We start from the raw sequence: 19,388 nt of genomic DNA on the forward strand, positions 1-19,388 counted from the left end.
GATTTCAAAAGGGGAAAGTCAGAGCTTACTTATTTCCCTTTTGGGAGCTCGGTTTTCTTCTGTATTCTGCTGTATGGGTGGGGATTTTTTTTTAAATGGTGTTATAATTTACACTTATTTCCATTGAAACTATAAAAGTAACATTTTTCATGATAAGGTCAAGAAATAAAGTCTGAGCTTTGTGATGTATTTTAATATAATAGTTTATCTGGTGAAAATTCCTTTTCTTTTTAAAGGGTAATTTACCTATCAATCCAGCATTACACTAACATACAAATTAATGCTTGTAAATAAAATATTTAAGTGCAGAAACAGCAGGAGAGTTGAAGAAAAGTAGACAGTCTTCATAGATGGTGGCATTTCATTTTCTAACTGTTGAAAATGTATATTGAGTCTAAAGATGCAAAACACCTTTGTTTTTGAAATATTTACTAATCCATCACCTGTGGCTGTCCAAACAGGAGGATGTCAATATCTACTATAGGATACAGAATGATACCTAGTGGGTAAAAGATCTGAGCATAGTTGAGCTTTGCAATGACTACAGATTCATCTTCCCTTCAACTTAATGGAGTTGGCAACTCCAAAATAGAAAGGCCAGTGTGATTGGCACCATTCAGGAAGGGTTTTAGTCTACAGTGAAGTGCTGTTTTATACGCTGATATTGTGCATCCACCCTTCTTTCTAAGTCAGTGTTCTCAATCTTCCTAATGTTGTGACCATTGAATACAATTTCTGGTGTGGTGACACCAACCATAAAATTATTTTTGTTCCTACTTCATAACTGTAATTTTGCTACTGTTATTAATAGTAAAGTAATCTGCATTTTCCAGTGGTCTTAGGTGACTGCTGTGAAAGGGTCTTTTGACCCTCCAAAAGGGTTGTGACCCACAGGTTGAGAATTGCTATTCTAATACCAATGGTGTAAGACAGACACCATATAAGTAGAAACTCAGGGTAGTTCAAGCATGTTATATATCAGTTTCTTCTAGGATAAAACATTTTTTACTTAGATGGAATCTCCTTAAGATGCAGAATGTTCTGGAAGTACAATATTCACTTCTAAACTCAAGAAGTAAAAAAATCCATACGTACACAGAGTCTCTTAAAATGGCCAAATTCACTAGGCCACTCCATTTTCATCTTTATATCATCTGTACAGTCTTCTGAGAGAAACTCTCAAATAACTAGAGGGGCCTAGAGGAGGCTCAGGCCATCAGACCTGCCTGAAGATACATTCTGCTTGCTATTAAACTGCCTTTAAGTAATGACAAGAGTTCCAGGATTTCAGCTTCAGGAAGCCATCATTCACACATTGTGATTTTTCTGTCTTTGAGTTATTTCTGTTCTTGTATGTAATCCAATAACCCTGTAAGTAAAGCCTCTCCATAAAACTCATTAATTAGTTCACCAATTTGGATTTGGAGTCATCCTTCCTTTGTTCTGCCATAGGTTCTCTATCTGGGGCGAACAGTTCAGACCTCCATAGGAATAGTTTTACACCTCAGAAGATTGTTGGTTTTTAGGTCTTGTTTAGTAATCAAAAGTTTCATTTGTTCCATTCAGTCATAATTATGCACAACATTTAAATCCCTGTTAAAGTTCAAAAAGATTAACTAAGGAGAATTTGTAACTTAGGTTTTTTTCTTTTTTAAATCTCATCCTGCTGTTAAGTGTTCAAATATAGCAACAATTTTTCAAATTCAAGCACACATGTATTTTAGGAAGAAAGAATTCACCCATGGTGGTTTATGTCACTAGCAGCTGTTAATATAGTCATTTAACTATAAATATTATCCAGATAAAATAATGAAGGCATAGACTAACATCTGTTTGACAGCCAAGTTATCAACATGCTGCTGTATCACCTATTACAACCACATCATACTTGTTTTAAGTATTAAGTCCTAGTTATAACAACAGCTTTTCTTCACAATGTATTCATTCATTCAATATTCATTCTTCACTATTTGTCATTTGACTTATTAGTTTAGGCAACAACATCTGTGTTTTTACAGGTCAACAAATAAAGAACTCACTGTAACCTTTATGTCTCAACAGAGACTTTCTTTCCCCATTGTATAACCACTGCCATTTAGGGAGGTTGAGCCCACATTCATCCAGTGTGTGATAGTAAGCATTTCTAGAATTGGCTTGCAGCTGAACAATTACACAGAACCACAGAGAAATGTGACAATGGACATAATCAGTATCTCAAGGCTATAATGTGCTTTTTTGTGTGCATGGTTATGAGTCAGGATACCATGGAAGAAGGCTAGGCTTGACATGCAAACCACCTGCTATTGCAGACCCGTAAAAGAATGTGAAAGCTTTTCAACATGATCCAGTAAATGGATTGTACAGCAATTTCATCAAGTTTAGATCTAATTGCTTTAGCCCTTGTCACATTCATGGCTACACTGTTCCTGGTATTGCTGATGCAAGAACAGTGCTACTGTGTCTGTTGCAGCAGCCCTTCCACATAAAACTAAGCACTTTTGATCAGATGGTTATGATAAGTGCAGGCAGTTAGAAAACACATGAGAATCTCTCTGCCTGCTGCACAGCATAGCTGAAACATTAATAAGCCTTGAAAGTTAATGAAACCCATGAAAGACACTAAGTTATGAAGGAAGCAGAATGACTCTCAATATGATACCTGTTTGGGAAATACATAACCTTTTATTTCTTATTTGCTAACAGAGACTACTTTTAGTAGTCCCATGGAAAGGCATTGACAAATCATTGATTTAAAGAAACTAGTGAGTAAATGCACTATTTAACAACAGTGTGCTTTATATAAAAATTAGTTTGAGGTTATAGTTGTTGTAATTTACATATTGGTAGAGCTGAGGCCACACATAATCAGCATATGCCTTTAAGTGTGTATTTTGATTCAGACAATATGCTAGGAGTTGTATTTGTAATTATGGTCACATACACACATCATTGTTGGTGCCTTCATTAGGATTCAGAATTAAAAATTATCATTAAATGCTTTTTTGCAGAGTATGAAACAAAACTATTTTCTACTAGTGGTATGTATCTAAATACTAGGAACACATTTTGGGAAGAAGACATAGATTTACTAGATCACTGACAAAAAAAACTGGGATAGAAGGGTGTGGGGAAATAAACTCCAAAATTACAAAAAAGATTTCCGCATCTTCCTGTCCCCCAAATACATTATTTTATACATTTGGTCAAGCAGGTATAATCGACTTTTCACGACTATATAATCCACAATAAAAGTAAGTCTACTACATGATTCATCTATCGTACTCCTGTATGTATATCCAAAGATCTCTACCTTACTATAGAGATACCTGTTCTTCCATGTTTATCGATGCCCTATTTACAATAGCCAGTAAAAGGAAACAATCTAGACATCCATCAACTGATGAGTTGAAGGTGAAAATGTAGTATACGTACAGAATGGAATATTTATTTAGCTATTAAGAAAAGTGTAATTCCCAGGTAAATCAATGAGGGGGGATAAACGATCATTCTTTGTGAAGGAAATCAGACTCAGAAACATAAACATTGTCTATTTTCTCTCATTTTTTAATGTACGCTTTGGATCTTCAAATGCCTATGCTTCATATGTAACATCCATTAAGGTCAGTGTGTCACTAAGGATACATAGAGTGTATCTTTCCCAGAAGATAAGATAGAGGTCATTACTATAAAAAGTTAAAATAATGGAACATAAAGTGTTAAATTGTGGTAGCAAAAAAAAAATAGTATACAGGATGAAATATGGGGAGAATAAATAACACTAAACACTTTTCTAAAATGTCATATGAGAACCTACTACTGCAGAAGCTAGCTTCCATAAATCCATATATTTATATGTATATACATATGTATAAAAAGCAGTTAAAATGAAGCTAAAGTATAATAGGGCAATAATTCCCTTACTCGATACTAGAGTCCCACTTGTAGGCATGGGTTGCTGTTTTGGGAGTTGTTGGCCAATGAGGTCTCATTTCAACCTTATAGGTTATTAACATCGCTATTGTTTTACTATCCAGAACTTAACCTTAAGGCACTGTGGCTGAACACATCATATACTTGAGTCACAGAACATATTGAAAATAAGCTGGTAATGGCCTAAAAGCTTTATCCCACCTGGATAGCTTTTGTAGTAGTATAATGTGCTATGCAGGGTCCTGGAGAAGAAAAATAATTATTAATTATATCCAGATGTAAACACTGTGAGCTACAATAGTGGCAGGACTTATCATCTAGTTCATTAGTAGCTTGCATGAGTGTCATGGGAGTTTCCAACCATTTTCTAAAAGGACCTAAATCTTGCTGCCCAAGTTGAAATCCTTGCCTAACACTAATATTGGACCAAACCTATGACTAGGCAGTTATTTTCCCTATGGGAAAACCTAATATTTTGCAAAATAGACAGAGTATTAAAATGACTCCTAATGACACACACACACACACACACACACACACACACACACACACACACACAAGCACATGCCTTAGCCAATGTTCTGTAGCTGTGAAGAGACACCACAACCACAGCAACTCTAAGGTATTTTTTTAATTAGTGATTGATGGGAAAGGGCCCATCCCATGGTGGGTGGGGCCATTTCTGGACTGGTGGTCCTAGGTTCTATACCAAAGCAGGCTGGGCAAATTATGAGGAGCAAGCCAGTAAGCAGCACCCCTCCATAGCAACTGCATCATCTCCTTCCTCCAGGTTCCTGCTTACCTGAATCCCTGCCCTCAGTCCATTTGATGATATAATGTTATATGTGAACTGTAAGTTAAATAAGCCCTTTCATCTCCAACTTACTTTTAGTCATATGGTATTTTATCACAGCAATAATTACTCTAACCAGGATAGTAGTGAACTCTGGGGACAGCTTACAAAACTGACTGATCTTGAATCTCAACTTGAAATACTCAACTGATGGGACCTCAACTTAAGAATCTTCTACATCAGATATGCCTGCAGGTATATCTTTAAGGGAATTTTCTTGATTCCCTATTGATGGAAGAGGACCTAGCTTAATGCTGGCAGCACCATTCCTGGAGTGGTGATCCTGGGTTGTATAAAGATGGTACCTGATTGTTGCTGGAGGGCTTCTCTCCAGGTTCCACCAAGCCTCGCAGTCCCACAATCTAAGTATAAAATAATCACTCAGATGCTTATATTACTTATAAACTGTATGGCCATGGCAGGCTTCTCACTAACTGTTCTTATATCTTAAATTAACCCATTTCTATAAATCTATACTTTGTCACATCGCTTGTGGCTTACCGGCGTCTTTACATGTTGCTTATCCTGGTGGTGGCTGCAGTGTCTCTCCCCCTCCTTCTTCCTGTTTTCCCAATTCTCCTCTCTCCTTGTCCTGCCTATCCTTCCTGTCTGGTCATTGGCCATCAGTGTTTTATTTATATAGAGCGATATCCACAGCACTTCCCCTTTTCTTCTTTTTTTAAAAAGGAAGACTTTAACTTTAACATGGTAAAATTACATATAACAAAACAATTATGGAGCAAGAATTGCAGTTACAATATTAAAGAAGATGTCCTATCTATCTTATATTTGTGAATTTAAGGTTTTATATCTAACTTACCTTTTATCATAACTGAGGAAATTACAACTATCTAGTCTTTAACCACATCAAAGACCTCAGAAGGATATAATATTACCTGAGAAATGGGAGAAGGATGTATGTAACTTTCGGGAGTCTTGCAGGGTAGACAGAGACAGCTGACAGCCTGGACAGTCACCTAATGTTCCTTTGTAAAGTTGGGGCATCTGTCTTTAGTTTAGTTTAGAGCTAGAGTCTCTCTGTCATTTTTTTTAAGTGTCCTGTAGAATGTCTGTCAGTTTTCTCTGCAAAGCAGGAACCTGAAGGACCATCTTGTCAAGCAAAGTTCATTGGTCATCCTTCCATGGGTCTTGCATGTCCAGTCAATCAAGAAGTCCAGGCAAGAACAGTTTCTTGCCCGAATGGCTATCTTTGCCAAGGTGAAGATAAACTCCATATGGAATGTCTTCGATGCCCATCCTCCTCTCTGAAGTAAATCCAGTGCTGTAAGGAGCAGACATGTCTCACTGTCCAGAATGTCTAAATTTTTTAAACATTTTAAATGCCATATTCTGTAGGTTTTTGAAGTGTTTAAAGACTACCTATCTATCTGAAATATATCTATGTATACCTAGAAGACTTAACTAACATGGCTATGTGTTTCTTATTTAATAAGACGGTTGGTTACATCTACACCTGATCAGAAGCATTAATCATGATTCAGCATTCATCCATCTATGCCAGTTCCTGCCTTGATTTCCTTTTCTATACACGATGATAGATTGTAATATACAGGCCAAATTAACCGTTTCCTTCCCCCAATTGATACTGGTCAGTGTTTTTGTACAACAGAAAGCAAACTTAAAATAATATTGTGTAACAAGGTTTTTCCTGGGGTATGTAACACCACATCTCCGGATAGGGAGCTCATGATAGACTGAAGTATGAACACTACTGAAGTCTAACTTGGTGAACTAATAAATTTAATTGAGTTACTTATAGAAATATGGTGAGGGGTTACTTACAGGAGCAGAAATGACTCACCAAAATCCACACAGGTGACTATTCACAAAATCTCTGAAGTTAGAGCACATTGTATATCCTTTAGGCAGCTCACTGGGTTGGAGTGTCCCCTGTAGGTAGCTCATTTGATCTTGACCTTCTCAAAGAAGCCAGACTGGTTTTTAGCTCCTTTCCATGTTGCTTTGCCAACCTCTGCTTTCTTTTGGGCCGGTTAAATAATGTCTGCTTCTCATTTACAGCTTGGCTTGTGTAAGACTCTTTGCAATTTTCTTCATTTCAAAGTGACTCTCAACATTGTTTGTTGCTTAGTTAGGGGAGAGACGGCCCACTAATCTGGTCAATTTCAGGGACTTCCTAAAACTCTTCCTTGTTGTTTCCATTCTGTTGTAAAGAGCTTCCCTGCAGAACAGAATGTTTCAGTCAAAGATGAAACTGCTACACAACAGAGAAACAGGTCATATGAGGCTACTGTTGAGAAGAGACAGAACTTCTTTCTAAATGACAGCTTTGTAGAGGAGGTGACACTAAGGCTGCTTCAGGATCGCTAGATATGGTTGGAATCTGTACAACTAAAATTCCCTGTCTACATGAAAGAGCTACCTACCTACTTATCCATCTACCTATCTTTTCACCTATCGCCTATATGTATGTAGATATATAAATAATATTCAATAGTGACTTAGGCACCCGCAATTTTTTTGTACAAATTCTGTAGGTTTCTCTACATACTTGGCTTTTGTATGATTTATTTTTATGGTTTCAGTAAACACACATACACAAATAAAACAAGAAGAAAACAAACCAAAGCAAAACCAAACAAACAAAAAAGACCTGAGGCTTAATAAAGAAATAAGTGTCATTTGTTGGAATGAGGTTGGGTAACCACATCTGTGGAGGGTCTGATTTATATTACATCATGGCAGTTGACATCAATCATAGGGTGGGAGGATATGCAAGAAATCACAAGGGAATGAGAAAGCAAGAGCCATGGAGAGTCCTAGCTCAATTGTAAATACCATCCACTCTTAACAGGAGCTAACATTCCCTCAAGATTTTTCCCACCCAGAACAACCAGCGTTTCTCTCTTCATTTGGCTGATCATGACACAATAACTATCAGTAGGTCTCATGTAATAGACGAGTCCACCCTCTGATTAAATCATATTAAGAATCAACATTCTAGCTGGGCGGTGGTGGCGCACGCCTTTAATCCCAGCACTCGGGAGGCAGAGCCAGGTGGATCTCTGTGAGTTCGAGGCCAGCCTGGGCTACCAAGTGAGTCCCAGGAAAGGCGCAAAGCTACACAGAGAAACCCTGTCTCGAAAAGCCAAAAAAAAAAAAAAAAAAAAAAAAAAAAAAAAAAAAAAAAAAAAGAATCAACATTCTAAACCTTTGGGATATGAAGCTCATCTCCTCTGTAACAAGTATTTAAACAAAATGGCAACAAAATAAAAGCTAGAGTATCTACTTTACTTTTCCAGCAATTTCTGAGGGACTACCGATTGTTGTTATATTCAGACCAATCCCCCTTGAGATTCTATTCTCTCTATTCATTCAAACTCTTCTTGGCTTAGGCAGACGGAATGGCAAAATCAAATCTCTTCAGACTCTGATTTCGTCAGACACAAGTTTATTTGCAAGTCTTGCTGCTAATTCCCAGGCTTTTCCCACTGAGCCCTGATCTGGGCAGTGATCTGGAAGCAGCTGTTTCATGGATGAGGCACACACTCCTCAGTGTGATGGACTCCTTGGGTTCTTGCAGCTGTTAGAAGCTCGTTCTAAATCTCCAGAGAATTTCACAAATGGAACCAATGCTTTCTCCTTTCCCCATTCAGCCATTGCTATGATAATCTTTGAGGCCTTACTATTGTGATCTGAAGCATGCTTAACATTATCTATCTATTATCTATCTATCTATCATCTATCTATCTATCTCTGATATCATCTATCTATCTTAGATTTTATATATATATATAGAGAGAGACAGAGACAGAGAGAGACAGAGAGATACATAGATATGTAGATAGATAGGTATGTTTAATACAACCATAGTTATTCTTAGAAATCACCTCATTGCTGGTCTATGAGTAGCACCCAATTGTACATTTGAGTAGAATTGGACACCCTTGAGCACCTGGGATAGTTCTCTGTGATTTCTCTTCCTAAAACCTAGAAAGCCTTCATTCCTGCTAGATGCATTCTTCAGGACCACATGCTACTTGTGTGAATGCTTTGTCTGTTCCTACAAGGGGCTTGATCTATATCTCACAGTTGTGAAGATGATGTAGTTAAGGCACTGAGAGTTGTAGCTAAATACTAATAGTGTCATTAGTTACCATCACTACAGGCACACTCAACTTTCCCACCTTCCACATGAATGGCGTGATACATTAACCTAATTAGTAAGACTATTTAAGGTACCACAAGGCCAAGAATTCAGTGCTACATTTTATTTAAGCACTGTTTCATATCTGTGAGTATGAACAATAGTAATTATTTTCTCATTTGACTCATTTTATTTATAAAAGAGATGAAAAAAGCAGGGAAATAAATCAGAGACCCACTGTCTTTTATCTTCAGCACATTTATGTCTCACTGGTAGAATATTGTATAGGGATTTGTGCTTGTTTCAGGAAATTGTAGGCACTGAAACCTCATTCTTTGAATTAAGATTTTATTGTGTTTCCAGTTATCACTAGTTTTTGCATAAGTAGGACTTAAGATGGTACATGGATGCAAAAGCCTGGCCTCAGAAAGGAATTATGGCCAATACCAAGAGGAAGCTAAGCGCCATAAAACTCAACAAGAGGTGTTCTTAAAACTACCATGCAGCAGGCACTCATGAAACAAAGCTCATGTTATATAAGATGTCATTTTACAGCTATAACATTTGTCTCATTGTGATAGATAAAGAAAACATTTAGTCTTGAAATATGTGGCTGCTGTGTTATAGTCTACCTTTGCAGTTTGCAGTTTAGCTGATTTTTTTTTTCCTATCAATTTTGAGAAATATTTTAGAAGAGTTGTGGTCCTCAAGGGAAAAGATAGAAGATTATGGAGATTTTTTTTTAAGTGTATTTGTAGCTGACTTCTCAAGTAGCATTCTTTATATTGCCTGTTCCTTAGGAAGTAAACAAGGGACCCTTGCCGAAAAGCTTTTAAGGAAATTTTGTGACAGTTTCGTGATTTTTCAATGAATAAAACACCAAGTTTGGCTTTTGCAAACTACAGATAATGTGTTCGTTTGTGAATCTATCCCATGGCTACCTTTTAGGAAAGGTAAGTTATTTAAAGATTCAGAGTTAGCTTTTCAGGAAAAGACATGCTAAAGCTCCAGTGTATTTTCTCTCTGAGAGAAAACACTTTTATTAGTGTCTAAAATAGCATCTTAGGATTTATATGGAACTTATTAAAAATAGATAGCTTTTGAACCTCAATTGAATCTGATTCTTTCCTTTTCTCTGAGAGGAGTTTCCCATCCTTAATGCAGTAGCACTTAAGGAATGTGGTATTCAAGTCATTAGAAACGCTTTCGTCACTCATTCCTCTATCACAGTCCAGATTGGAAATATGTCTAGACCATCAGAATACTTGCTGTTTAGGAAGTTTTCTAAACAAAAATGTAGATGGATCTTAGAGATTAGCTCTTCACAAAAATTCTTAAAAAGTTAAAAATATATCCAGATAAATAATTTTGTGAATTACATCATTCATTACAGCAATATCTAAGTAATTGATTTCCAGGTTGGAAAAATACACAGTACAGGAATATTATTTATTCAAAACTAGATAATTGCAGGGGGAAAACAAATGAAAGTCCATGACTTAACTCAGGGGCTGTAAAACTTGAAATGATTTTTATAGTGCAGCAACATGGTATCTCTGATAGAACTTATAGAGTTTCTTTCTAAAATATCTAAATGAAAATAAATAAACTGTGGGTGTGCTAACAGTTTTAGAGATGGTTACTGTGCACCAGAAACAGCTTTTCTTACTGCCTTTTGAAGCAGATACTGCATTTGTGACTCATTTGAAAGAGTCATATTATGATTTGAGAGAAGGAAGATTTTACCAGGTTTCTGTGAATGTCTAATTAAGAGAAGGATAGTAAGTTCTAGAAACTTATATAATAGGTAATCCAAATTTTACTTTATAAAAAAATAAGATTAAATAATAAATGCCTGGATTTAAAAAAGGATTCTAGATCATCCCAGATCAGCGAGCTTTCTGTGTCCTTTCTAGTCTAACAAAAAATACTAGGAAGTGGTTTCCACAGGTCCTCCAGCTCTCTATTCAGGCAGACACATGCTTTTGTTCATTGTTTTTTTGTTTTGTTTTTTGTTTTTTGTTTTTTCCCAGTGCATGTGTGGAAATGAGAAAGCTTAAGGCAAAGTTCGTGACTGCAGTCTGTTAGCAAATGTTACAGGAATCCCTCTCTCTTTGAAACAAAGGCCACCATTAAGCTTATGAGCAAGCACTATCCTGAAGCATCCTAGAAGAAAAGGCAATAGGAAACACTGCAAAAGAGAAAAAGGCCTGGAGTTATGGCTCACTCTGTCAAATATTAGCCAAGCCCGAGGACCGAGGTCAAAGCTACACACTGCAGTTCTCCTGGGATCCCACAACAGCCTTTAATAAATGCATACTACTAATCACGTCAGTCATTTAATGTTCAATATTCGATTATTTCAAATGCATATCATTGTTTATACATTCTACACAACTTCTTCCTGAAAATAAAATATGACTTAGTTCCTGTTCTACAAATCATATATTTGGAAGCAGAGAGGTCAGCATAGGAACCTTCATTAAATCTAGATGATCTTCCCTCTAAACTACTTGATAAATGGAAGAGATTAATAAAATAAAACTGAAAAGAAATCACATAATCTTTATGTACATTTCAGCTATGAATTTTGATATTTCTCTCAAGAATCCTTATGGCATTTTTCTATTTGCATTTTATAATTCACTGCAATGCTCATTTGGATAAATTTAGAAGGCTAATGCCTCATGTTATGCAGTGGAGGTGCAAGATTAGAGTAGAGTAAAATCCTTGCTAATTATCACTTCTCTGAGCTACACACCTGATCCTCCTCACAAGGAGTTTTCAGCAAATGCTGAAAAGAGGTCATCCACCCAAAGCATTGTTTTTATATTTCTACATGAATGTGGACATGTAAGTGCATATATGCCTGTTTAGCACTCAGACAAATACGTTGGGTCTTGGTATTTCATAGTGTCACTTAGATAAAATGTTAAGAAATGTGTTGCTAAAGAATAATTCTTTTGACTTCACTCTCCTATCTTTTTTCCACAGCAAAAATTGCCTTATCTATTCCCTGAATCTCTAAAAGGCTCCTTAGTTCTCCTTTCCTGTGAGGAGTTAAGTCATAACCTACAAGAATCTTGTCCTAAGAAATGCTTCAAAGCAGTTTTGACTGTGGTTTTATCTTCAAAAACCAAGTATTTAAACAGAAGAGATGAGACATTATATATTCATTTGACAATGAAAATATAATATGGCACTTTTCAATTTCATTCAGGTTATATGGATGAGTAAAATTTCTATGCATTCATAATATGAGATGTGATCTTTGGGTCTACATACATATTGAGAAATGATTATGGAAATGAAGCTAATTAGCATGCTAATTACTTTGAGTCTCCTCCCTTATTTTGGTATGAATTCTTAAGCTCTGTTGTTGCTTTATGGGTTGAGGGTTTGCTCTGATGATTTTTTATCAATTTTAAGGCAGCTCCTGACTCTGAGGAGCTGGTTAAGGGATGAGAAAATGAAAGCAAAACTGAGCCCATCCCCTGCTTTCACTAGATGATATTCTGCTTGTTTCCCTCATTGTATGTGTGGACTCCAATGGTCCCTTAGTTGTTTTCCTTTCATTCACTGTTTTTTTTTTGTAACGATACAGTGTAACATCCTCAACCCTACCTTCTCTAAGAAATAATTGTAATCAGTTTGTTCGTTGGTCGTTTTCTAGTCTTTTCACTGTTTTCTTCCTTCTGTTTCCTCCCTCCGTCCCCTTCCAAGTCCTGTCCTTCCAATCACTCTCAGGTCCCTGTGGCTGGAAATTTCTCCAGTCCTGCCATGCCCAGTGGTCTAAACGAATCTCTCCCACCTGGAGGTCCCACAGTCACTCATAAAATAATTACTCAGTGGCTTATATTAATTATGAACTGTATAGTCTAAGGTTTCAGCTTCTTGCTATCTAGTTCTTTCATCTTAAATTAACCCATTCCTATTAATCTATATGTTGCCACATGGCCATGGCATTACCAGTCTGTTGGCATCTTGTTGCTCCTTTTTGGTGGCAGGCTGCGTCTCCCCCCAACTCCACCCTTCTCTCTGTATATCTGCTTCAATTTCCTGCCTGGTTATAAGCTTTTTTGCCACAGGCCAAAACAGCTTCATTTATTATCCAATAGGAACCACACATATTCACAGCATGCAAAAAGACATCCCACAGCACTTCCTCTTTTCTGTCTAATCAAAAAGGAAGGTTTTAAGCTTAACAGAGTAAAATTGCATATAACAAAAGTTATCAAGCAAGAATGATAGTTGCAAAATCTAGTCTACTTGTATTTGGCATAATTAAAGAAAATATTCTATCATTTCTATTTTTGTGAGTCTGAAGTTTCATATCTAATTTACCTTTTATCATGACTAAGGAAAACTGTAATTATAACTATCTAGTCTTCAACTCCATCAAAGACCCCAGAAGGGTATAATATTACCTGAGTAAACAAGAAGTACATAGCAACTTTCATAACTCTAGAAATGACAGAGACATCTGGCTGCCTAGTTCCTCTGTAACGTTGAGGCATCTATCTTCAGCCTGCAGGCCTAGAGTCTCTGGCACAGCTTTCAGTGAAGCAGGAAATTTTAAAGACTGTTCTGCCTATCCTGGCAAAGTTCATCAGTTGCTTCTCCCTATGTCCTGTAGAATGTCTGGCAGTTTCTTCTGTGAAGCAGGAACCTAAAAGAATATCTCATCTTGCAAAGTTCAGTGGTCACCTTCCTATGGGTCCTGCATGTCCAGTTTATACAGCATTCAGTCAAGCAGTCCAGGCAAGGGCACCTTTTTGCCCAGTGGCTAACTTTTACCACAAAGAAAGCATACTCCATAATGAGTTTCTCAATGCTCATCATACTTTTTGAAGTAATTGGTGCTGCCAGGAGCAGACTTTCCAGAAAAGTTCAAGTTATTAAAACATTTAAAAATGCCATATTCTGTAGGTCTTTGAAGTGTTTGAAGATTACCAACCTAACTGAAATATATCTATGGATACCTAGGAAACTTAACTAACTATAAATTTGATTATCATAGATGACTAATTATTAATCTGTATTTCTTAATTATACATTACAATTTTAAATGAGTTCATAAACATAATACCTTAAACAAGAGTAGAAATATACATACAGTATAACAAAATTAATTTTAAACTTTTATCAACAAAGTAAAATCCATAGCAATGTAAAACATTTCATACAAGTTCTTGTTCTTTAAAAGTAGATTCAATAACATACCCTTTCATCCTATCATATCCATATCCTACATTCCTATATCATATCCCCCTTTCTTCCTTTAGAAAGAGATTGACTATGACCAATAACAATTTGTAATCAAACCCCTAAACAAAGACAAGCATCCAAAATCCATTTTTTTTTTTTTTTGAGAATGTGGATATAGTATTCTAGGCTACTTCCTGCTGATTGGGGGTGTTGTTAATCTTATGGAGATCCTGAGAAAATTCAAGATAACGGTCAAGTCCTGAGAAGACTGGCTATAACCTTTGTTGATAGATACCATCTGTCAAGGTTCAGGAGGTCTCATTTGATCAAATCTGATCCAATTTTACCTGGAATAAATCCACAGCCTCTTGTTTAGTGTGGAAACAAAAGCAGAGCCTCCCTTCCAAAGCAACATATCCTTAGACCCAAATTTTGAAGTCAAGATACCTTTAAAATACATATATTTGGTTTAACTTAGTAGGTTTTACAATCAAATGTCTCTCTCCAGTTAAAAATCCTAACAGCAACACCGTCCAGACTCTCTGTGTAATTTCCATCTTTATATGGCTTGTTATATTTTGTATATTGTTTTGTTTTTTTAAGACTACTTTTATTTTTATGACTATTTTTATCCCTTCTCTTCTCTCTTTCAAGCCTATGTGCTTTTTTACACACAATGCAAACCATTTAGAGTTTTATTCCATCTGAATCTACCATATTGTTAATCTATAACCCTTCTCTGATCAGGAGAGGTTTTAAATTGCTAAGCTGCATGGCTAGGACCAATGAGGCAGCCTTGGTTGCTGACTCTGCTCACCTCAGCTTCCCAACATGGCTGAGGTATGTTTACCACCAGTTCTGGGATCTATGCTCATCACTGAGTCTGGGAAACAGTGAATCTTTACCTCTAAGGTAGCCTAGAAACCTTTTTTGTTTTTTGTTTTTTTGTCTGTACTAGAAAAAGCTAAATCCACCATGCTACCATGGCCAGAACTCCCCATACTGTAGCTCCAGCCTGCATACCATGGTGTCTCTGTATCACGGCTTGCCTGAGAAAGCTTAAAAAAAAAAAAAAAAAAAAAAAAAGATTCTGAAACAGAGCTAAAAACAGCTTTCTAGTTTTGGGTGGAAATTCTTGCTACCACATCTAGGTGCCAAATGTAGCCTGAAATTTCTCCAGTTCTGCCTTGCCTAGCAGTTTGGATGAATCTTTCCCACCCATGGGTCTCACAGCTGCTTATGAAATAATTACTCAGAGGCTTATATTAATTATAAACTGTATGGCCTATGATTTCAGCTTCTTGCTAGCTAGCTCCTTCATCTTAAATTAACCCATTCCTATTGATCTATATGTTGTCACAAGGCTGTGGTGTTACCACTCTGCCAGCATCTTGTTGCTCCTTTTTGACAGTAGGCTACATCTCAAGGGATGAGAAAGTGAAAGCAAAAATGAGCCCATCCCCTACTTTCTCTAGATGATATCCACTTGTTTTCCTCATTGTATATGTGGACTCTGAAGGTACCTCATTTGGTTTTTTCTTCTTATTCACTTCTCTCTCTCTCTCTCTCTCTCTCTCTCTCTCTCTCTCCTTTCTTCCTTCCTTCCTTTTTTTTTTTTGTTTTTGTTTTTGGTTTTTGGAGACAGGGTTTCTCTCTGTAGCTTTGGAGCCTGTTCTGGATCTTGCTCTGTAGTCCAGCATGGCTGGCCTCGAACTCACAGAATCTGCCTGGCTCTGCCTCTTGGGTGTTGGGATTAAAGGCATGTACCACCACCACCCAGCTCCTTGTTTTTTATTTTTATTCTTTATTTTTGTAACAATACAGTGTAACATCCTCAACCCTGCCCTCTCTAAGAAGTAATTGTAATCAGTTTGTTCCCTGGCTGTTTTCTAGTCCAGTTCACTATTTTCTTCCTTCTGTTTCTTCCCTCTGTCCCCTCTAATGTCTGTCTCTCCAATCACTCTTAGGTCCCCTCAACCCCTGTAAGGCTGATGGAATCTTTGACTTTGATATTACTGTAACATATATATGCATAAATGTTTAGATGCAGCTTACTGAGCTAAGTTCTGGTGGATTAGTGTATATGACTTCAGGGCTGACTTTCCTTCAAGAATTTCTTTCAGAAGAGCATTTTAAATTATTTCTGGTTTAGTAATATGTTTTTCATTTCTCTTGATAAACTATTAATGCTTTGTAGCAATGAATATAGCTAGAATTAGTCTACATTTTAGGATATAAAATGATTCCTTTTCTAAAACTAATAGAAGGAAATATTACGTAGATGCTTAAGTATGTGCATATATAATATATGTATAAAAATATATTTTAGTTATGTATATACAAACAAAATAATCTTAATTTTATGTATAAAGGAGGGTTAGGATGGAGAAAGGATATGAGGAAAAGATGCAATTATAATCTCCAAAATTAAAAGAAATGATTAAAACTAAAAAGAAATGATACAGGGTGGTGATATCATACTTGGGTAATATAAAAAAAAAAGTTTTCTTGAGTTGCCACACTGTGGTTTGGAAAAAATCAAAATAAGATTACAGAGTGCTGGAAGAAGACGATGAATCAGATTTCATAATTGGATTCAACTCTAAATGCTTAAACATGACAACAAATGTGTCATGCATCTTTAGGCAATGAAAACATATTTGTTCCTTTGTTGTTCTAAGAAATACTTAATGGAGGATGTGTATCCACTTAGCATTAAGTCAGCCCTCCTGGACTTGATATAACAGTGATGACTGTAGAATCTGGAAAAAAGGAACCGTGCTTTACTCCGATACAAGACAATGATCAAGTACTACGGGTATGTTTTACATCACACAGCATACATGGCAAATTCCACATGCATCTAACAATGTTCCTTTTTAATTTTGTAAAAAGCATTTTCAGGTTTTGCTTTTTTTCATAAATGGAACAAAGCCTGGTTTTACCACAATTTTCATGTCAAAGGGCCTTTGCTTCCTGTTTACATTGTGTGAGAACAAGAAGCCTCAGCTGGAAAATTGGCCCACAATCACAACCTATTAAGCTTTTACTGATATTGCAATAGAAGTAATGGGTTTTTAATGAGCTTATCCATTTTAACATTTATATAATTTATTAACATTTTCCTTTCCCTATTTGTATATTAACTAAAAATTTAGGCTTAATGATTTTCTTTACTGAACTTTTGAATCTGCAGAATTCAATGATAACAACATTTCAAGTTGCTGATGATAGTTGCATTAAATATAATCAATAGCTTCTATCTTATCATTGAGCCTTGTGTATTATGAAGAACCATCTAATGTGTGACACAGCACCCATCCTGTGCAGATCTTACATAAAAGGGGAATTGGCTTTCACAGCATCAATGGTAGAATCATGGTATTCAGAAAAGTAAATTTAATTTATATCACATTGCATAGTCTTGCCTTAAGCTAGTAATTGTATAACCAAGGGTATGTCTGCACTAAATATTTCTGCTTGGTTTAGATTTGGGAGGAAGGATGATATTTTGCCTATTCTGGTGTCAGAGAAAGAAAAGAAAGCCACAGAGTCAGGACTGTACCTCCATGGAATAGCTGAAGTGGAATCCTTGAAAAGAGACTGATCGAGAAGAGAGAGCAGATCTTCTGTCTTCCGGTGATATGTGTGATTGCAGTGGGAAGAATCTCTGCAGAGGGCAGACCTTCCATCTTTCTGTGATGTGTATGATTGCAATGGATACACTCAACAACATCAAGTAACAGGGGGAAGTTTTGTTTATTCTTTTATGTCTGTCATTTCAGGTCAGCAATAATTTATCCTCTCAAATAATTTTAAGGGTTTTGTACCTAGTTAATAATAGACAATGATTATAAATTTCATGCTTAATTAATTTTGTGATTCTAGTTTCAAAACAAATATATATGAAGACAAAATACAGTGTTTTTGTTTCTATCATTTGTTACTCATTTGATATTAATTTACTTCTTATGAGCACAAAGGCTCTTGCTGGAAAACTTGCCTTTGTTCATAACCTATTAAGCATTATTACAACAGTTCCTCTATTCTTGGTAAAGAGAAGTCAAATGTTGCAAAAGTTGCAATAGGGAAGTAGCTTGAACCTTTGCTGAAACTTACAGAACAATCCATTTCCAATGTAGTCCTTCCTTGAAAATAATTTTTGAAAACAATTTTCAATTTTTAATTGTTACCACAGGCACTGAAAGGGTTTCTTCACTTTTCACAATGATCCTAAAAAATGAAAACATGTAGCTGGAGAATTTTCTCTCCAGATCCCGCCAAGCCCCGGCAGTTCCATAGCCTACTTATAAAATAAACACACTGACACTTATATTATTTAAACTGTTTGGCCTAATGACTGAGGCTTTTAGCTATTTAGTTCTTACATCTTAATCTATTTTTATTAATCCATACCTTGTTACGTGGCTTGTGGCTTATCGGCATCTTTACATGTTGCTTGTCATGGCGGTGGCTGGCAGTGCCTCTCTCCGCCTTTTTGTTTTCTCAATTCTCCTCTCTGTTAGTCCCGACTATACTTTTTGTCTGGCCACTGGCCAATCAGTGTTTTATTTATTGACCAGAGCAATACATTTGACATACAGACCATCCCACAACAAAAACAAACACAAAAAATCAAACTAACAAACAAAGAATTGTGGAATGTTCACCTGGAGCAGTCCTCACAACATAGCTAGTATGCTTTCTATATTGTATCTACTGAAATTCTGACACTTTATTTTTTAAAGACTTATTTTGTTTGATTTACATGAGTGTTTGCCTGCATGCCTGTTTGTGCACTCTGCACATGTATAGTGCTCACAAAGGACACAAGAGGTTATTGTATCCCCTGGAACTAGAGTCACAAGCAATTGTAAGCCACAAAGTGATGTTGGTGATGGGAAGTGAACCCAGGTCCTCTAGAAGGGCAAGAAGTACTTTCCAACCACTGAGCTGTCTCTTCAGACCTGGATATAGGCACTTTACTTCTCCTTACAGTTTGAACAGACAAATTTATGGACTTCAAAAAATATTCTCTTGTCAGTTTTAGTGTTTTATATACCACTTAACCTCATTGTACATACAGAGAGAGAGTGAGATAGATAGATAGATAGATAGATAGATAGATAGATAGATAGATAGATATCTATTAACATGAATGGACAGTATTAGGGCACACTGGCCTAAAAGTCTGGACTTCAAGAACCTGCATCAGAAGAACCACAAGACCCAGGACAACTTTGATTTCAAAGTAAAACCCTTGTCTCTAAT

The sequence above is a fragment of the Peromyscus leucopus genome, chromosome 6 (assembly GCF_004664715.2).
Source record: "Peromyscus leucopus breed LL Stock chromosome 6, UCI_PerLeu_2.1, whole genome shotgun sequence".
Lineage (NCBI taxonomy): Eukaryota > Metazoa > Chordata > Mammalia > Rodentia > Cricetidae > Peromyscus > Peromyscus leucopus.